Raw genomic sequence first — 19,565 nt, 5'->3', positions numbered from 1 at the left:
GCAGATCCCGAATCCCTCTTACAGAGGCCCGCCCCTTACTGTGGGCCAGAGGGCAACCTTTTCTGAGAGCACTGCTAAACACTCTGCGATCTGGGTACTCACGGAGCAACCTCACCAGGCCTGTGTCCCAGGTTCTCTGCTGGTCCAGGTGGAAAAGAGCCTGTGTGTCCTGGCATGCTATTGTTAAGGCATTTGTTTTTCTACTATTTACTGTGAGGATTCTTTTAATACATTGCATACTTCTGCTTTATCGTGTGTTTTACGAATGTTTTCTCACAGTGTGTGTGACTTGCCTTTTCTTTTCCTCAACTGTCTCTTTGAGAAGTTTAGCTTTATTTTTTAGTCCAATTATCTTTCTCTCCTTTTCTAGAGCTTGCAGATCCTGGTTTGTGGGACTGTGTCGGTGAAGGGGGTTCCCTGATTCTCAATTGGGATAAGTAGAAGCTCCTAGGACCCTAAGGGACCGCAGGAGCTTCCCAGTCTCATGGGATATCAGGCCCCCCTATCACGCAGCTACAGCTTCCCACAACCTCAGGTAGGGAGCATCCAAAAAATCTTTAATTGCATCTATGCTGAATACATTTGAATGATTTTTTTGTTTGTTTGGGGGTTTTTTGCCATTGTTCCTCAGACAGTACTGCATTCCAAGTTCTTGTGTGTCATTTGTTTGGACTTCGATTATTCTCAGTTGTTTTTTTGGTTTTTGTTTTCTTCTTCTTCTTCTTCTTCTTCTTCTTCTTCTTCTTCTTCTTCTTCTTCTTCTTCTTCTTCTTCTTCTTCTTCTTCTTCTTCCTCCTCCTCCTCCTCCTCCTCCTCCTTCTCCTCCTCCTCCTCCTCCTCCTCCTCCTCCTCCTCCTCCTCCTCCTCCTCCTTCTTCTTCTTTAGACTCTCCATACAGCCCACAGTCCAGAAGCTTGTTTTGTAGACAAGGCTAGTCTTGAATTCACAGAGATCCTCCTGCCTCTGCCTTCCAAGTGCTAGGATCAAAAACATACACCACCATGCCGGGCCTGAATTTGGTATTTTACTAAACAGTCTATAAATTGTTTCAAGTAAACACTGGGTTTTACACGGGTTATATACACATCAAGCATCTTACAGAGGAATGGAACTGACATTTGTTTATTTGTCATTTGAGGCAAGGCCTCAAAGTCTTGATCCTCCTGCCTCCACCTCCCCAGCACTGCCACTACCCAGTTGATCTATAATCAGACTTCATGGCTTTATAAATACACTCACTCACTTTACGGGCTTTCCAAAGCTTTGCATTACATCTGTCTGCTTATTAATCTATTGTATGTGTGCATGGGGATGGGTAATGCATGCTATGGCACATAAGGGGAAGTCAAAGGATACCCCACATGTATTGATTCTCTCCTTCCGTTTTGTGAGTTCCAGAGATTGACCTCAGACCATCAGGCTTAGTGGCAGATGCCTTTATCAGCTAAGCCATCTCATCGGGCCTATTTTATAGCCTTTCAGATACATGTATTTAAGCCAGGGGCTTGGGAAGCATAAATAGTTGATTCACAACCACACAAAAAAAAGAGCCCTACCATACACCATGGACTGGTCAGATTACAAGGTCTGTCTGTATTGTTTTTCATGCATCAAATTCCATTGCATCCAAATATCTATTTCAGATAGCCCATGTTCAAAACAGCCGTATTAATGGGACAATTTATCATCAATGAAGCAGCACCTATTGTTGATTTGTTAAAGAGGAGTATTTATCTTCAAAGGTGCTGACATAATCCAAAGCCTGAAAGCTGGCCCTGCCGACTGTGGCTTTCATCGCTGTTTCTCTGTGTGGAGACCCTCCATACAAACTAGAAATGAAGTCTGAAAAGTCAAAACCAGAAGCAGAAAAACAAACCACAGTGTTCTGCTGGGTGAAGGGGAGGGCGCAGGGTGGAGAGATGATACTCATTCCTGTGGGTCAGAGAGATGGGGGAAGGGAAGAGAGACAGATTTTCTAAAAACAACAGTCTGCTCCCATGATGAGGGTGGAGACCTGAGCAGATTCAGATGGCTGGTTTTGTTTGTGGACCAGCTCTGCGACCCATGACTGGGCCTCGGTGGGCTCACAGTTTATACAGCACTGCCATCTGTTGACACTGTTTCTGTACCTTGTCATGCTCAGGTGATTAGCAGGTGGCACTGTGAGATCATTTCCTTGTCACTGTTTCCTGTGTCACACCTATCCACACGTATTAGAAAAAGTCTGAAAAGAAAAAAAAAAAGAAACCTATATTGTACCTATGTATCTACATAGATACTTACTCGAGGGGCGGGGGCACGAAAGGTTTTCTAAAAACAGTAGCCTGACCCCGTTATAGAAGTGGAGACCTGAGCAGATTCAGATGGCTGGTTTTGTTTGCGGACCAGCTCTGTGACCCATGACTGGGCCTCCGTGGGCTCACGGCTTATACGGCACTGCCATCTGCTGGCATAGCTGCTGCATCCTGCCATGCTCAGGGTGGTTGTTTGGTGGCACTATGACATTATTTTCTTCTCGTTACTTTCATTTTTGATATCTAAACATTTTTGATATCTAAACAAAGCTTCTAGCAGCCAGAGGCACAAGCAAGTTGTATAATTAACTTCAATTTTACAAAATTAACATTTTCCCACCTTTTGTTGTTATCAAATGGCTTGTCACGGTTCTTCTGTCCTTCCTAGATAGGAACTAAAGCTCTCCTTGGAGCACCAAAAGGCCTGGGCTTGGCCGAAGTCACAGACGCTTACAGCTCCAAGCCCTGAGAGCTAGAAGCCTAGTGTTTCAGTTTTTGAAATCCAATGGGGATAGCTAGGGAGAGATGGCTCAGTACTTAAGATGTGCCCTGCTTTTGCAGAGGATGAGTTCAGTTCTAGATAGATAGATAGATAGATAGATAGATAGATAGATAGATAGATAGATAGATAGATAGATAGATGGATAGATAGATAGATAGATGGATGGATGGATGGATGGATGGATGGATGGATGGATGGACGGACAGACTGATGATGCTCCTTCACTCAAGGCCATAGCTCCATAGAATGAAGCAGGTCTTAATTTGCTATCTAAATCATCCAGGCTAACAAGAAAATTAACATTCAGAGGCATGTCTACAATAAAATTGTCATTCACAGTGATTTAAGTGTGCATTAAGAATGCATAACTCCTGCTTCAGCGATCCATGAGTAATGGGTCTCCTGATGACTGTTTTACTCAGCTCTACTACCCACTGCCCTCAGCAACCTGCATACACATCTCTTTTGACATATTTGATAAAATACACATATATCCTGTATTTTGATCATATTCAACTATTCAACACCCATTACCTTCTCTTATCTCCCTCATACTCCTTCTCAACTATACCATCTGCTACCTATGTGTCTGTTTCTAAGGTCTATTTCTATTTGTGTGTGTGTGTGTGTGTGTGTGTGTGTGTGTGTGTGTGTGTGTGTAACTTATATAAACTTGGGTTAGGGGTGATTTAACAAGGCATGAGCAGCTTAGCAATGGCTATATCACTGAAGAAACTTTTGTCCCCTCCCTTAAGAACTATTAACAGCCAAAAGCTCTTTAGGAAAAGGTGGGACCTTATAAGCCCCAACTAACCTAGCCAGAAATACTTAACTGACTATAGATGATAAAGGAAGAGAAAAGCTGCATACACCCCTCCTCTGCCCATGATGGAATACTGACAGGCCAGATCTTCCGGGTGTGGGCAAGTAATCAAGCTGCTCTGGGTTCATAAGTGCAACAGCCATACCTGGTTCCTAAGGATGGTCTACGACACCCCTTTCCTTCCTCCAACTCTACATCTTTCTGCCCCTTCTTCCACAATGTTCCTCGTATGGGGATGACATAAATGACCCATTGGTGGCTGAGCACTCAGTCACCCATTATTTCCAACTATTTATGAGGTATGAGTCTCTATAGTAAAACAAAAAGAAGGGGGGGGAGGTCCAAGCAACATCAATCTATAGGCTTCAACCTAATTATTTATACAAGGCTATTCAATGTCTGTTTAGTGAGACAACAGCAGTAAGTTTCCAGCAAGGCCCATGACCACACCACCATGGACCTTTAACAAGGTTCACAGTAGCAGGAGTGAATACTGTGGAGTGGACCTCAAACCCAATCAGAAGATGGTTGGCTGTCCCCCATATTACCTGCACCACCATTACTCCAGTGGGCACATCTGATCTGCCATGAGTAGACCGCACAGGGCACAGGATCTACAGCTGAATTTAGCTGCCAGTGAGTTCCCTCACCCCGAAGACCGTGTGCCATCACCTGGTACTGTGAAATCTAGCTGAAAGGAAGTCTCCAGACAGTTCCAGCTTAAAGTTCTCCATGTCCTATAACCAAAGAGCATGGTGTATTCAGCAATAGTGTCTTAGCATCTATAAATTAGCTGTGGTGATTGCCTATATTGTTTGGGGACTTTAATGACTTCGATGACTAACATACAATATGGCATCACATCCCTGACACTGGGCTTTTCACTTAATAACCTATTCTGAGAGTGCCTTTATCCTTCCAAGCAGAGGGCATCACACCAACTCCTTTTCATTAATTGTATGTTAATAAGCTTGTGAAGTAGTAGGTTTCCTTGCTTGTGGCTTTTTTTTTTTCCCATGTATTCTAAAAGATTTACTTAATAATCACAAAATATAGGTCACAGATGGCAGCAAATGACCACCTGGGGGAGCTAAAGATAACATGGCTCTGGGTCTGCATTGTTCCCAGCCCATTTTTTTTTTTTTTTTGTTTTGTTTTGTTTTTATTTTTTACATCCCAAATGTTGCCTTCCTCCCAGCCTCCCCTTGCAGAATTCTTCCCCTAATCCCCCATCTTCTTCACCTCTGAGAGGATGCCCCTGCCCCACGCCGCCTCCTTCCCTGGAGCATCAAGTCTACAGGATTAGGTACATCCTCACCCACTGAGGCCAGAGAAGGCAGTCCTCTGCCACATATGTGCCAGGGGACCAGCCTATGTATGTTCTTGGGTTGCTGGCTTACTCTCTGGGAGCTTCCAGGAGTTCAGGTGAGTTGACACTCTGTCTGTTTTCTTACGAGGTTACCATCCCTTCCATTCCTTTAATCCTTCCCCTATGTTTTCCGTAGGGGTCCGATTGTTGGCTGTAAGCATCTGCATCTGTCTCAGTCAGCTCCTGGCAGAGCCTCTCAGAGGACAGCCATGCCAGACTCCTGTCTGCAAGCACAGCAGGGCTTCAGCGATGGGGTCAGGGTCCTAATCGGTGAGTCAGCCTTTGTACAGTGGTCAGTGTAAGCTGCAGGTTCTTGCGAGGGAGCTGCAGGAGAGACGAGGACTTTTCACATGGATAAAATAGAAAACTCAGTGAGCTGAGAAAGGTGATTCGGGACAAAACGGACTTTTTTCCCCAAGGAGAGAAATAGAGGAAGAATTTCAGAAGTTCATTTTCAAAGGGGGCAGAAGAGAAATATGACAGAGAAGTCGGCTAAATGCTGCCTCCAGCTTACACGTCCTTAGGGGGGAAAGGGGAGCAAAAGCTACCCCTGAAAGAGAAGCTACCCGAAGCAGAGCGGTCCCACCCTCAAGACAGCCACAAAGCTCTCACATCCTAAAATACAAATGTAGAAACCTCTGACATCCGGATCAGCCTTGGATAAAAACACCACATGAGCATCCACTCAGGAAGGTGAAAGACAGACTGCAAAGCTCAGTGTGGCCAGCAGAGGCCCCTAGTCAGCAACAAGGAAAGCCTGCTGTGTGTCCTAACCAGACAAACAATACAGACTCAGCAAAAAAAGATAAAGGGAAGAAGAAGCCACAAGTTCACAGACCCTCTTCCTCCATGAGTGTGCTCTTTTGAAGAAGCACCCAACACAGCCTCACATCTCCTCTCTATTGTCTCTTTTGTGCAGTTCTTTCTTCCCCCACGCTACTGGCTTAGCAGGATTTTTACTATATGTATTTGGGGTTTTTTTTTTAATATATGTTTTTTTTTAATTTGTTATCTCTCTTCATACAATCATCTAATTTTGTTCATGCATTTTTACAGTTTAGAGCACTGTTTTCATTAGCTTCTTTTTTCCTTGTTTATTCCTGTGTTTCTTACACATACACACACATACACACACACACACACACACACATTTTATACTTTCAATTGTTTTATACTTTTCTTAAGTTTTACCTTTTTCTATTCTAGTTTTTTGGTTGTAAACGTTTTCATTATTGGCAAGTCTTTTCTTTTCCATATCTTTTCTTTTCGCCAAGTCTAGAGAAAATAAAAAGGTAGACGTTGAAATAAAAAAGGAATTCAGAATTTTAAGCAGACTTCACAAGAGAAAAAAAAAAAACCTCTTCACGCCATTTTTTTACATTGAATATAGAATGTTTTATTTTATTTCATGGATTGTGATGAAACTTAGGAAGTTTTGCTTTTCCCCTATTACATACTCTGTAGAAAGCTGTATGCCTTTTTAAGAGGACGTCCAAGCAGCCATTGTGAGGTTATATAAAAAAGAAACTGTGTCATCATGTATGTGACAACCATATAAACTGGACACTCCAGCTCATGTCAGAAAAGAAATCAAAGACAACCTGTGTTAGAACAGCCTGGGATTGGTTTCTGTGGAATAGAAATTTCTTTCCATTAGGTATTTCAAAACTCCATTATTCACGCCATTTTATAATCAGAAAATTTTTTTAAAATGTTAAGCAAAGAAGAGATCTTAGGAACTGTAGGGGGAAACACCAACTCATCCACAGGACACAAATGTCAGAATACATAAAACCTCTCCTCTGCAACCCTAAAAACCAGGACAGCATGAAATGATACACTTCAGTCCTGAAAGTAAGTAGCATCTAACCAAGATTGATGTATCCGCCAGTTCTTTTTCAATTGGTAACAAAGTTACCTGTGTGACAAGCAAACTGTCAGTGAGTCCGTGAGGCCATGAGGACGCTGGGGAAGACAGTTTTAAAAATACTACAAGGAGAAGGGAGAATGACACCCTCCATCACGAAGGCACAGGAAGAGTGGTTTTCATGAGAGAAATCTCATGTCCCAGACTGGCAAAAATAACGTGGTGAAATGTTGTACTGACAAACACAACCTACAGATTTAGTGCTGTCACCACAAATCTGGGGACATTCTTTGCAGAACTAGAAAAAAAAATAACCCTAAGCTCCTATGGAAATACAGAAGACCATGAATAGACGAAGCCGTTCAAACCCTGCAGAGCCGTCATATCTCCTGACCTAACGCTGTCTCCCAGAGGCAGAGTGACACAGACGGCAAGGTGCTTCCACAGAAACAGACATACAGATCACTGAGCTGTAAAAGGGCCCATAACCTGCACTTCTGTAGATGAGTCGTTTCTGACAAGTGTGTCAAAAACATAAACATGCATTAGAAAAAACAAGTTGCAAATTGGACACCCACAAGGACCTCCTTTGATCCTTACCTGTCATCCTGCACAGAAACTAATTCAAAGGTGGGTCAAAGGCTTTGACTTAAACCCCAAAGAGTTGAAACTGCATAGGGAAAAATAAAACTTGGAAGTGTAAGCACAGGCAAGAACGTTCTGAATGGAATATTCATAACACCAGAGGCTGTCTCGAGAATGGACAGAGAGGATTACATAGAACTAAATGGCTCCCAAGCAGTAAAATAAACGATCAACATAATGATAGTCCAGCAACAGAATGAAAAGGGAAACTTGCCAATTATACTTCAACAAGGGATTGACTCCTGGGCTATATAAAAAACTGTAGAAATTAAACACCAAACGAATAAAACTTCTCATCAGTAAATGAGATCATCGACTGGATAAAGAAAGATAGATGGCCAAAAATATTTTATCATCACGGAATTGCACTTAAAAGCTAAAATAATAGTATAGATCTCACTCTAGTCAGTATGGCTGCCATTAAGAAAACAACGGATACCCCCAAGCAATGGGCAAAGAGGTGCCTTGTTGAGGGTGGTGTTCTTCTATTGGTCAGGGCCAGAGCAGATGACATGGCAGTCCTTGGTGGCCTACGCTGCTTTATACCTAGGAGACATGAAAATCAAATCCAGGCAATGCAGCAGAGGAAGAAGAGAGAGACCTGAGTTCTGCCAAGTCATATGGTGCAGACCGTCTACCCTGCAGCATGGGAGGGCCATAGTCGCACAGGGGCCTGCCTATCACCAGTCAGCACAGCCCAGGAGGAGGAAAACAGAGACCCGAAAACCGCACCCTCAGGCCCTCCCTCCGGTGCACGGCACAGACATCCAAAAACACCACTTGCTACCATGCCAAGCTGTGCAGAGAGTTGTCACCGAGGGGGCCGCCTGCATCAGGAGCCACCACAATGCATGAGTGTGCGGTGGACAGATGAGAGAAAAGAGAAGTGGAGCAGCTTGACAATATCCTGTGGTGACTGAGGCGATCCCAGCCTCCGATCCCAGCCTCAGCTGCTGCTGAGGGTCCTGTCTGGGTCTAGCGGCAGGGCTGGTGTTGATATCTGAGACTCACATTACCCAAGAGAACACGGGGACGTCCCAGGTCTGCGCAGCCACCTAGGTCGATGTAAATGTCCGCGGGCTATGCAGATTGTTCCTGCCCCTCACTGACTGCAGCTCTCTAAAGAGATGGCCCCTCCTCTCACCAGTGGCAGAACTTGGGAGATCAGGCCCTGCGCCTCGTCCAGAAAGCACAGTGGAGCTGTGCCCGGCAGTAGGAGAACCATCTCCAAGGGCATGAGTGTGGGAGAATTGAGCCCTCCACTCTTCTGCCACGGGCTGACACAGGTGCAGGGGTGATGCCCCCTCCTACCCCTCGCCACCTCAACAGTCAGAAAAGCTGCCCACTAGGTCATAAGTGCTGGAGTGCTAACCCTACCCTTTAAAAGCTGGGAGAGTGGGTCCTGTACCTACCTCACCTAGACCGCACAGCAGAGTTAATCCCGGTGCGGGGGAGGGGGGACGAGCACAGATGAGCCGGCACCAAGAGCTGGGCCAACCACAAGTCTGCTACAAGGCGGTGTGTGTACACGGGTGATGTCCTCTCCCCTCTGCCCCCACCCAACCTCGGCACCTTCAGTGGTAAGGAAAGCTGGCCCCTGGGATGTGGGACTTGGGAAATTGGCCCTGGCGCTCACTGAGTGTCACACCTCACCTGGGCAACAGTGGATCTAGTCCTCGTGGTAACGGCATGGGTGAGCCAGACCCATGGGTGTGCAAGCAGGAGAGATGTCCCAGCCCCTTTACAGGCTGCAGCGCTTAGGAGGGAAGGCACAGTGCCTTGACTGGGCAGCTCAGCTGAGCTAGCTTTGGAAGTGTGGGTATAGATAAGCCAGCCTGAGGTCATGAGATCAAGACTCTGCCTCCTGCTGATGGTGGCATTGGGTGGCCTAGCCAGAGCAGTGCTGGAGAGCTCCTCCTGGTGGTCCAGATAAGGAAGAGCCAGTGAGCTATCCAGCCCAGATACCACCCAAGCCCAGATTCAGGACTGTGTTGGTGTACCCCAAGATCCACATCATCTGTGAATGACTGGGACACGTGAAAGGGTCAGTCCTGCTGACTCAAAGCTGCAGGAACTCCATGACACAGGGCAACAGCAACAACAGGATAACCTGTAGGAGAGCTAGTAAGGAGCCAATATTGTTGGTGAGACAGAAGCCAGAGATATGTTTGCAAATGAAGTGTGGACAGAGGGACATACTTTGGATCACAGTGTGACACACTACAGCTTCCATGATGAGATGCTTTCTATGCTTTTATTCTTTGTGTCTGTGTGTGTGTATGTGTGTGTGTCTGTGTGTGTGTGTGTGTATGTGTGTGTGTCTGTGTGTATGTGTATGTGTCTCTGTGTGTCTGTGTGTGTCTATGTGTCTGTCTGTGTGTGTCTGTGTTTGTGTCTGTGTGTGTATGTGTGTGTGTCTGTGTGACTGTGTGTCTGTGTGTGTATGTGTGTATGTTTGAGTGTATGTATCTGTGTGTATCTGTGTGAATGTGTCTGCATGTGTCTGTGTCTGTGTGTGTGTCTGTGTGTGTCTATGTGTGTGTGTCTGTGTGTGTGTGTGTATGTGTGTATGTGTAAGGAGGGAAGGTTGCAAGGGCAAAAGGCAGATATGAGGGTAAAAGGAGATTTGTGTAACTCACAAAAAACATCAGTTAAAAGTTTTTAAAAATTAAAACAAAAGAAGTGGCAATGCTGATGAGAATGGAGGGAACAAGAAGTCATCACTCACCGCTGGTGTGGTCGCCATGGAAATGAGTATACGGCTTCTCAGAACGTTAAACCCGGAACTACCATAAGACCCATTTATGTCACTCCTGGACATGTGTCTGAAGGACTATATCCTACTAGAGATACTTAGGCATCCATGTTTGCTGGTGTTCTAGACACAACACCTAAGAAGTATCAACCTGGTGTCCATAAACTGGTGAATAAATCATGAAAACATTTTATGCAAACACTATGGGTTTTATACAGTCATATAATAAGATAGGAAAATAAATAGAACTGGAGGTAGAGGGGAGAGATTCTCTTTCCTGAGCAGATTCCAGCTTCTAATTTCTGTGAATGAGCATTTATGTGGGAGTTTAAATAGGGGTCAGGAATCTAGAGACCATGAGCCATAGAAGTAAACGAAAGTTCTTTAAAAGAAGAGGTGATGGGGTGCGGGAGCTGATGTGCAGTATGAAAGTAAAAAGTGGAATACCGAAAGCAGGCGGGTGCAAGCAGAGGTGGGGGGCAGGGAGATGAAGTCATAGCTTGGTGGGTCCATAGACCTCAGCCAATCACTACATTCTTCAGTTTCTTCAGTTCTCAGGCTTTGTTGCCATTCGTTGACCACCCAGCCCTCGGCTGCCCAGAGCAAATGTGTGAGCAGAAGTGTTTCTCTCGCAGTTCCCACAGCCCTCACTGGTACATCTTCATACAGTTAGGCTCCCATGTCTTGTTATTCCTGCCTAGAAATATGGCTTATCTCTTACACTAGGGATGCGTGCGATTGTACTTTTGTTCTATCCAGTGACTACTGCTAGAGCTCCCGGTAGATTGAGCCTCATATCTAACTTCCTCTACTTAGCATGAACAACCTTACAAGTCTATGGACTGGACAAAGCATCTTCAAACCAGCTAGTTCACCTCCTCCTTCCTCAATGATCTATCCAAAGAAGGCGGTTCAAACATAACGCATATACGCCAAGTCACATCACCTTGAGAACCAACCTGGAATGGCAAAAGCAACCAAACACAGTATGTCAGTGGCAGACGCCTGGGGAAAGGCAGAAACCTCAGAATTCTGCTTATCACACTTAGAGAACAAACCAGAACCCGCAGCAGGCAATATGTAAATTTCAGTGGCTTAGCTCTTCTGAGATTAGTAAACCCTGACCCACTAACTGTTTTCTCTTCCATGTGAGCTGAAATGACTGTAGCTCAATGTCCTGCTGAAAACAAGAGGCATGTCTTCATTTTCCAGGCTAGGACCAGATTTTTGTGTCATGTGACATGCACACATGCACATGCAGGAAAGGACATGACTGGTGTCCGCATGCCTTTCTTTGGGGACAAGTGGAAACAGGCATAAGGAAGCATCTCATCCTAAAGTGACCTCCTCTGTTTCCCTCCTTCCTGGCCAAGACGACCAGCCTGCCTCTTATGATGGTAATTTACTACCCAGAGACAAGTCCATCAGAAGCAAGAACTGACTATTTAGGACTCTGTTGTGACTGATAAAGTGGGAAGACAACATTGGACCAGAGACTTCAAGGCACCTGACAAGAATATTCCAGGGCCAGGTAGGGAAGTCAACATTCCTCAAACTTTGCAAAAAACAAAAATTCTTTATTTCTGACATGCCGGATAATCCTCTGTGTTACTCATATGAAAAGAATCTTCCTTAAAAGGCCATTTAATGATGGAAAATTTGCTTAATAATAGCAACAAAAAAAACATGTTTCTGGAATTGTTATGTCTAAGGATGTCACTAATGTAGCTTGTGAATCGTGTTTGGCATAATGTAAAGATGTGTTTCTATGCTTTCTTGGCTCTCTTTCCCTCTCCCTCCTTTTCCCCACCTCCCTTTCTCGCCACAAACAGCTTAAAAATTACTCGGAGAATTTATTTGACTTTGGTGAGGGCGAAGTGGGAAGCAACGTTAAAGATGAGTTTATTGAAATGCTTCTCCCAGAATTCTGTCCCCTAGTGCATTGAGACCAGGAACCGCACAGGTTGTCTTATTGATTGATACTTAGCCTTTCCTTAGTAGATCAATCAATCAATGCCCAACATGGACACTCTACAGGATCATAGATCCCAGCAGAGCCTCATCAATACTCCTGACACACCCTTTGCCTGCAGATAATGAATCCCATATTAAAGGTTGCAACCACCTCTAGAGTGGAGATCCCAGCCCCATACCCATCAGCCACCACTGTGTGACCAAACGCAGCTCCAGAACGATCATCTGCTGTCACGGTCATATACTACTGTTCAAGCTAGATCCGGTTTACTCCGAAACGTTTCTCTTGTGCTGACAGCTCATGAAGCCCACACACACGTTACAGTCCCTAATTCTCTGTTTAGAAAAAAAAAATGACCTTCTATGCAGACCCAGAGAGGCTTTTACCATTTTGAACTCTGTTTAAAGATATTATTTAAAAAAAAAAAACTTTAATTGGGAAAAACAACCTCAAACATTCATTTTTCAGTAGTGTAGTCTCTGCACACCTCTACAACTTAAAATGGTTTCTGACTATAAAGTGGGTATAGAAAATGAACTATTATAAAATAAGCAAATATAACAATCAATTAATATGCAATATAAAGGCATATATATATATATATTTTTATAAAGGCACATATATATAGTTCCCCTCTAGGGGAAACCTCTAGTCACAGCCTTCTAGAAGAAGCCTAGACTACAGCATGTATTTTACAGTCAGATCACACATAGTATTCAGTGCCCCCATATTTTCTTGAAAATATCCAGAAACCTATTTTCCTTTTATTAATGGATTTGTGTTCAACATGGTCTTCATAAATTAGCTTATCCAAACTCTTATCGATGGATATTTGATATTTCTATTCTTTCCACCTTTTAAAAATAATACAGTCCATACAGACATCTGGGCACACTTAGCCCTCGTGCCCCACCCCAGGATGGCCTAAGGGGTTTTCTTTCCTCCTACTCCAACCATTCTCTCACACGTATGCTGCTCCTGTCAGTGATTTTTGGCCCTGGTGTGTGCTCTGATATGTGTGTACTAAATGTATAAACAGCAGATTTAGGTCTAAGCTTTGCTCTTAATGTCACCGTTATACAATCCTAATTTGCAGCTCATAGAATCTTATGGGTAGCTAAGTATAATGAGTCATATATGATGTCCTTCATTTCATGAGTTCTCAACAAATGTTGGCTTTTCTGGTCAGTGTCATTTCTGAAACTACAGAGAAAATCACTTTTCCTTCTCTACGTTGGTTGAAATCGTCAGCTATTTTACATAGTTCATTTTTACTGACAATTCCTGTTTTCTTTATATTTCTAACTTGATTCTTTTTTTTTTTTTTCTCCATCTTCTGGTAAAACACATGTAGAATCTGCCATTCCAGATTAGCAAAACCCCTAGTAACGTTAAAAAAAAAATAGGCCACTCTCATCTTGGTTATAATTGCAAATTTTTTAAGAGAGTTGGTTGTTGTGGTGTTCAGTACTAACTTTCTGTCTATTGTAATTTACTATAATTGATCTACATTATCGGCTTTTTAATTGCATATTTCATTTATTCTACAATTTTCATATATTACAAATGTCTGATGAGCCCTTGCCAATTAAATATAAAGAGCCAGAATTCCCAAAAACATGGCTAATAAAATAGCAAACATCTAACTATCTAGTGGGGAAGAGAGAATCCAACAGCCATTAAGAGCAAATGGGTTCTCTAGGCCTCACAACCTATCTACAAAGCCAACTCAATGGTAGAAAGAATCCCTTGAGCCGAATTTTGAATGACAGCTATTTCTGAGCTTCCCTAAGGAGGACAGGGGTGTTCAGAAGCCTGGAAGATGCCTCGTAAGTGCTGGAGGCCATGGTAGGATTGTAAGAAGTTTGGGGGTAGTAGGAAGAGGATGGAACAAATGGTTACAAGAGAAACAAGACTGTAGTAAATGAAGCAAGCTTCCGGTGTTTTTAGTTGGCTGCTATGGAGACACTAACTTCAAAAGTAGCATGAACTCGGTTGATCTCGGGGAAAGTTGGGCTTCACCTGTCCTGTAACTACAGACCAATCCATGAGGAAAAGCTTTTTTTCTCCTCTATTGATGGTTGTCCTTGTCTCATATGTCACCCATAACTCAATTCCAAAGGGTGTGAACCTTGAGATATAGGTACAGATGCAGATATGGATATAATCTCGTGTACCTTCTATGAAACATCATTAAAACAAAGAAGTTCCAGCAGAAAGACGGGCTTTAGTTATTATCAACAAAGAGATGCTTCTGAGTTCTAGATCAATATCAAATAAAGTTTATAATTCCCACACACACACCCTGACCTACTCAGCCCAGGAAAAGTTACATGGCACTGGCTATTCAATTTGTCTGCTTTCCTTCTTTTTAAACTTATTCTTATTTATGTGTGAGCAAATGCCATGTACTTGTGGGTACAGAGGCCAGAAGCTACTGTCAGATTCCTTGCATCTGGAGTTACGGGCAGCCGTGAGCTGCTTACAGTGCTGAGAACTAAGGTCCTATGGAAGAGCAAGTGCCATCGACTGCTGACCACCTTTCTGCCCATTTCTTTATTTTTAAATGAGCAAATAATAAACCGTCCTACGTGATATGCTGCTACAGAAAAAGATATAACGTGGAGTGTCATATATAAAATAATAAAACACATTATCTTCTAAGAATTCAAGTCTCACCTCTGAAGATAAGCATTTCTCTGCCAGAGAAGCCCGAGAGCTTCCACGCATGCTTGGAGAGGGGGTTAAGCCTTAGCAGCTGACTCACTTCTCTGTTCCTCTTCAGCGAGGAGGGTTTTTGTACAGCCAGACAATGGAGTACCACCACTGTGGTGGACGTTCGGTGGAGGCACCAAGCTGGAACTCAAACGTAAGTAGAATCCAAACTCTTTTTCTTCCATTGTCTATGTTTTGTGGCTTCTGTGTCTAAAAGTGATGTATAAAATCTGACTCTGAAACCAAATTCTGGCGTGCTCCAGGGCAAAGGTGCATAATAACTTTTGTAAGCAAAGCTAGGAATAGGCTGTATGTGTTCTCTGGAGAATGAACGTATAATAATTAAGACAAGGGGTAGCTCCAGAAATGCTCAAAGAAGCAGGGTAATCTGCTCTAGACAAACCCTTGCTCGGTGCTCAGAAGACCATGTTCAGTTTTTGTATGGGGGGTGAGTCAAGGGAAACCAGTGTGTATATACGTTTGGAGCCGGGACCAAGCTGGAACTGAAACGTAAGTAGTCCTCTCAACCATTGTTCCCTGTGTCAAATCCTGTTATTTTGTTCTTTGTTGTGTGTTTTCCTTAATGGGATTTCGGGGATGTAGCAAATTCCAATCTCAGACAGGTGCTAAGGAGGGAAAACTGTTTCACAGGGCCAGTGGCTAATTTTTAGGCTTTCTAAGCCAAAGTAACTAAATGAGGAAAGGAGAAATAAATGGCTGCCAAGGAAGGTTTTTATAGAGGTAGAAGTTAAAGTAAATCAAGTTCAGTGATAAGACCAGAGTGGATGTAAAACCTAAGTACATTTTTGCTTAACTGTTTGTAAAGTTTTGTTCCCATTTGTATGAGTTTGTGGCATATATATATTGGATAAATGAACTGTTCCTGGTAACCCAAAAGTTAAATAGGAGTGAACCAAAAATCTAGCCACTGTAGAAGCTAAGCAAACAAACTGACCTCATGTCAGATTTGTGGAGAAAAGTAAGATTTGTGGGAGGAATGAGAAAGAAACAGTTTTTCTCTGAACTTGGAATATCTAATTGGATGGGCCTCAGACAGCTTTTTGTAAAGGGGGCCTTTGACATGAATCACTGTGATTCACGTTCGGCTCCGGGACAAAATTGGAACTGAAACGTAAGTAGATTTTTGTTCAATTATTTGTGACATTTTGGTTCTGTTGGGTAACTTATGTGAATTTGTGACAGTTTGGCTAAATGAGCCATTCCTGGCAACCTAAAAGTTCCCCCAGAAAACAGCCAGTGTGAAAGCCGAACCAAAAAAAAAACTCACGTTAGACTTGTGAGACCAGTTTTGAAAGGGGAATATAGAAGAAAGAGCTGGGCTTTTCCTCTGAATTTGGCCCATCTAGTTGGATTAGCTTCAAAGGCAGGTTTTTGTAGAGGGGGGGCATGTCAGAGTCCTCACTGTGGCTCACGTTCGGTTCCGGGACCAAGCTGGAGTTGAAACGTAAGTACATTTTTCTCATCTTTTTTTACTTGTAAGACACAGGTTTTCATATTCAGAGTTAAAGACAGTTCAGAGAGTCTTGAGAAAACAGAGAGGGCTCATTATCAGTTTACCTGGCATATGGTGTCCGATTTTCTGTTTGTCACGCTATTAAGATTAGGGGCAAAAAGAGGCTTTAGTTGAGGAGAAAGTAATTAAAACTGTGGTCACCATCCAAGAGATGGATCGGAGAGTGAGCATTAGTTATTGAGACCTGGGTCCGACTGCAGGTAGTGCTGTCTTCTAGAAGTTTAAGTGGGAGGTCTGAGGGGTGAGGAGTGGGGGCACTTCAGGATCCAAAAGACCTAAGGTCAAGGTCAGCTCCAAAAATGATTGTGGAAGCCAAGTTTTTGAGATAAGCTGAATGACCCAAAGGAGGAAAACCGTGCAGATGAAAAGAGGGGGCTTAGAGCTCTGAGAACAGAAATAATTCAGTCGTTTCCACAAATGCTGTGTTGAGCTTTGCGTTAGATGTGGGGTACTATTGTTGAGAGACGTGAGCCTGAGGCTGCTTTCTCTCTTTTGTCTCCTAATTTTTTTTATGACTACAAAAATCAGTGAGCTGTTTGAAAGTATGACTGTTTGCCATGTAGAAACGGTAGCTCACTGAATAATCAGAAGACGTGTGATTCTTAGAGTCTAAAATCTGTCACAAAATGTCAAAATGAGAGACTCTGTAGGAACAAATTCTTGACAGACAGCTCAGGCTATTTGGGGAGGGGGGTTGTTATATTTTTTTTGTCTCATTTCTAAATGAATATAAATTTGAAATGATCTCTTTTTATTATAATAGTAGAAATACATTTGGGTTTAAATTATATGTTTTAATGGCCACAGTTCTGTAAGACATTTGGCCCTTTGTTTTCCCAGTTATTACTCGCTTGTAGTTTTATGCCGCCAGCAAGCGGCTGAAATGGTCCGCAACTGGGTGACTTCGCGGCCATGTCGGTTGTCTGCCTGCCGCTAAAGGCAGTATGAACCCTGCGGTAGCGCCCTTTGCTCCGCGTGGACCACTTTCCTGAGGCACAGTGATAGGAACAGAGCCACTAATCTGAAGAGAATAGAGATTTGACAGACTACACTAATGTAGGAAAAACAAAAAATGGGTGACTTATCGGAGATTTCAGAAATAAAATGTATCTATCATTGTAGTCCCATATCTTAATTTTTCCATTAGAGAATTAGAAAAGGCATAAAACTGTTTTATCCAGTGTTATAATAAAAGCTGAATGCATATGATCTTTTGGAGGTAAAATCTACAACCAGCAAAAGTCATGGAAAATCTATTTTGTCTGAACTCTTCTTTAGACTCTGTTAAATTATATTTCATACTAACTGGTTAAAATAAGATAAATTTGTGATGTGATCTTAACAGGATAGGTAGGATATTTTTCTTCATACAAAAATATGACTAATAAAAAAGTAGCAGAAATATATTTTCCAATGCTTTAATTCTGTGATAGAAAAATGTTTAACTCAGCTACTATAATCCCATAATTTTGAAAACTGTTTATTATTTTTTTGTGTGTTTGACCCTTCCCCAGCTAAAGGCAACTATTTAAGAAACCTTTAAAATTCTTCAAACTAGAATCATTTAAGTTATTTAACCACTTTTAACTACTTTAAAATTATGTCAAATCTTTTTAAGCTATTAATTTCTTTAAAGGGTAAAACAGGCTGCTCATAATTCTGTTGTTGTTCTCGGTGAAGAACTCTCAGTTTTCGTTTTCACTAGCACTCTGTCACCCAAGGGTGGGCATCTCAGCCGAGGGGGCTTTCCGAGAAGCCATCTGGCAGCTGCTTAAGGTCAGAAGTGAAGCCCAGCCAGTTCCTGCCAGGCAGGTGGCCCAGATTACAGTTGACCTGTTCTGGTACGGCTAAAAATTGTCCCATGTGGTTACAGACCATTAGACCAGGGTCTGGTGAATACTTAGAATGTTTCTGGACACCCACCCAAACACAGACCCTGACTTAAGACCCCATTCAAATAGTAAGGTTAGCTTGGCCACACCAAAGGAAGTCATAGAAAGGCTGATATCAGAGTATTCTTGGAAAAGGCAGGAGAAAATGAAAGGCAATCTCTGCTCCTACCTTACATGCTTGTGTGTTCAGACTCCCAAACATCAGGGATGTCAGATAAATTGGTCTGATGTCTCTGTCTGAATCATGGAACTATTATTGCAGCTGAAGAAGAATGTAGTTTCAGGGGGAAAAGGCAATAGAAGGAAGCCTGAGAACAGCTTCAATTTACTTTCTAAAGTAGCTAGGAACTAGTGAATAAGTCAAAAACAAGATAGTATATATGTGTGTCCTGGCTTCCTTGTTACTAATCTGTAGGGATAAGTGTTCGTTTCTGTGTGTCTGTCTATAACACAATGTACTGAAAGGGAGACCTTCCTTGTTACTTCATACCATTCCCTGTGATTCCTTCCTCAGGGGCTGATGCTAAGCCAGCTATATCCATCTTCCCACCATCCAAGGAGCAGTTAGATTCTGGAGGTGCCTCAGTCGTGTGCTTCCTGAACAACTTCTATCCCAGGGAGATCAATGTCAAGTGGAAGGTTGATGGCAATGAGCAACGAGATGGTGTCCTACAAAGTGTGACCGATCAGGACAGCAAAGACAGCACCTACAGCTTGAGCAGCACCCTCACCCTGACCAAGACTGAGTATGAAAGGCATAACCTCTATACCTGTGAGGCCACTCATAAGACGTTGTCTTCACCCCTCGTCAAGAGCTTCAACAGGAATGAGTGTTAGACCCAAAGGGCCTGAGGCGCTACCACCTGCTCTCCAGCTCCATCCAATCTCCCTCCTAAGGTCTTGGAGACTTCCCCACAAGCGACCTACCACTGTCGCTGTACTCCAAACCTCCTCCCCACCTCATCCCCCTCCCTTTCCTTAGCTTTGATCATGCTAATATTTGGCGAAAATATTAAATAAAGTGAATCTTTGCACTTGAGATCTCTGTCTTTCTTACTAAATGGTGGTTAACAGTTGGTTATCCAGTTACCTGGTTTTTCTTCTAAAGAAGTTAAATGTTTAGTTGCCCTGAAATCCACCACACTTAAACAATAACTATCACCCCCCCCCCCCGACTTACCCTACTTGGTGGTC

General features: G+C 43.1%; 1 gene segment (V, D, J or C); it reads left to right on the top strand.

The window, feature by feature from the left end:
* The first annotated feature begins 16,352 nt into the window (after window positions 1-16,352).
* On the top strand, window positions 16,353-19,208 carry LOC308432379 (Ig kappa chain C region, A allele-like). The segment is given in 2 exons: window positions 16,353-16,410; window positions 18,886-19,208.
* Window positions 19,209-19,565: the final 357 nt, after the last annotated feature.

The sequence above is a fragment of the Micromys minutus genome (genome assembly GCF_963924665.1).
Source record: "Micromys minutus genome assembly, chromosome: 18".
NCBI classification, from domain to species: domain Eukaryota; kingdom Metazoa; phylum Chordata; class Mammalia; order Rodentia; family Muridae; genus Micromys; species Micromys minutus.
This window is presented reverse-complemented; position numbering and strand designations above follow the sequence as displayed.